This window comes from Propithecus coquereli, unplaced genomic scaffold (assembly GCF_000956105.1).
Source record: "Propithecus coquereli isolate 6110/MARCELLA unplaced genomic scaffold, Pcoq_1.0 Scaffold115, whole genome shotgun sequence".
Lineage (NCBI taxonomy): Eukaryota > Metazoa > Chordata > Mammalia > Primates > Indriidae > Propithecus > Propithecus coquereli.
Window position 1 is genome coordinate 5967668 of NW_012135525.1, and position 2194 is coordinate 5969861.

The following is a 2194-nucleotide window of genomic DNA, read 5'->3' on the forward strand; positions in this document are numbered from 1 at the left end:
ATTGCTTTTTAAATTTTTATATTAATAATAAAAAAGCATGTGCTTTTAAATTATTTCATAATATATTAAGCAGGTGTCTATTATGTCTAACTTAATGGGAGTCTGTAGGAAAACTGAATGCATGGCAAATATACTGTGCAATAATAGATAATCCATCCCCTCCACAGAAATATATAGGTTTGTGCTCTTTCCTCAAGATCCTTACAACAAGCCACTATAAACAACATGCCAGTTATAAATTATGATCCCAGACTAAAATGCTTCAAGATGGTTTAATAACATGGAAAAAGTACTAGTTTCAATGGTAAAGGGAATTAAAGAAAGAAAAGAATCTGAATCTTCTTAACTTTAATGATTTGACCATCCTCCAATCACTTAGCAATGTTTCTCAAAGCATGGTCCTGGGACCACCTACGTTAGACTCAGATTCTTTTCAAAATGCAGATCCCTGCCACCACTACCACGCCCTAACCTACAAAATCAGAATCTTGGAGGGAGGCTCAGAGTCTGCCTTTTTAAACAAACATCCCAGGTGATTTTCATGTCTACAAATTTTAAGAAATACTGATCCACAGACACACTAATCAGGTAAAATAAACAACACTTAAAATTTTCAACGAAAAAGGCAAACTAGAACTCTAACTCTGTATTGGTAACTCAACTCAGCTGCTTCTCAGTACCTCACATGTGCCGGCTCAAACAAGCCAGGTGGTGGGGACCACATGTACAAGGAGTAGACACCCTGCGAATCTGTTGTCTCTTCTGCCTAATCTGAGAAACTTCCAGAAAATAATTTTGCAAGACTGATCAAAAGCCTTAAAATGTCTGTGCCCTTTGTCCCCAAAATTTCACTAGTAAGATTTTTTTCCCATGAGAATAATCAAGAATGCATAAAAGGTTTTTAGGCAAAAGTGTTTGGGATAGCAGTATTAATATTCATTATCTGTCATATCTTGAGTACCTGCTCTGCACCTGGCACTTTTGGATGCTTTACATATAGTATTTCTAACGCTCACAACCTAAAAGATAAGCACTTTTAGCCCCATTTTAGAGATGAGAAAACCGAGGCGCAAAGAAGTTATTAACTTTACCCAGGCCACACAGCTAATAGCTTACAGATGATAGAGCCAAGATCTGATTTCTGAGCAGTTTGAATGAAAACATTAGGCTCTTTCCATTGTCTGGCCACCTAAAAATGTTCTAAATGTTGTAATGTTTAAACAAAGTATGATATATCAAGGGAATTATATAGACATTTGAAACCATGTTCTTCAAAAATCTTTAATAAAATGGAAAATACCCATGGTATGATGCCAAGTGAAAAAGATGGGAGGTACGATCCCAGCTTAGAATTTAAGTCACAGAAGGGTAGGGACTTCTATCTTGGTTTCATCTGCATCCCCAAAGCTTAACACTGTACCTGACATATGGTAGGAATTCAATATGTGCTGCAAAAATAAATTCTGTGTGGGCATATTTTTAAAAGACCAGGAAAAAAATTCCTAAAATATCATCAGTGGTTATTGCCAAATTCTGGACTTAGGCATGACTTCAGGTTTTTCTTTTTTACATCTGTTTATACTTTCAAGTATCCTATAATAAGTTTGTATTGCTTTTAAAATCAGGAGAAAAAACAGCAGCAACTAATTTTCAAATCCTACATTTAAGCACCTTCCTACACAAGAGATGTAGTTAAGCTCCAGATCAACTCAACACGCAGACTAATGTGTGCTTATCTTTTTCACTAGAACACAGAAACTGCATTATAGCTAAAAAGTGAGCATTATTTTCTATATGTCAGTGTCACAAATGAAAACGAGATTTAATACTTGTTATAAATATAAATGCTTTCATCACCTACAAGGATAAGTGGCTTAGTAGGTAGGAAAAGGATTTTCAAATGTATAACATCCACAAAATGTTTCTATTGATGGTTTTGTGCATTTTGAAGACTGTCCCAAGTGGTAGTACCACAAGGATTAAAAACCAAATGTGGAAGCTTTCGCAGCATAACGACAAGAGTTTCTTGCCAAAATCATCCCTACATGCTGCAAAAGGCATTATAAATTATTAAAATTGGGCTTTTATCAAAAAGTCCCAGAACAAATTCTGGCATGGATGCAGAGAGGTAGGAACACTCACACACTGCTGGTGGGACTGCAAACCAGTACAACCTCTATGGAAAGTAGTATGG

The 2194-nt window shown here is 35.8% G+C and overlaps 1 protein-coding gene across 1 annotated transcript in view; it reads right to left on the reverse strand.

The window, feature by feature from the left end:
* Nucleotides 1-2194, reverse strand: part of BICC1 (BicC family RNA binding protein 1) — a 273849-nt gene that overhangs the window by 258919 nt on the left and 12736 nt on the right. The window lies entirely within an intron of this gene.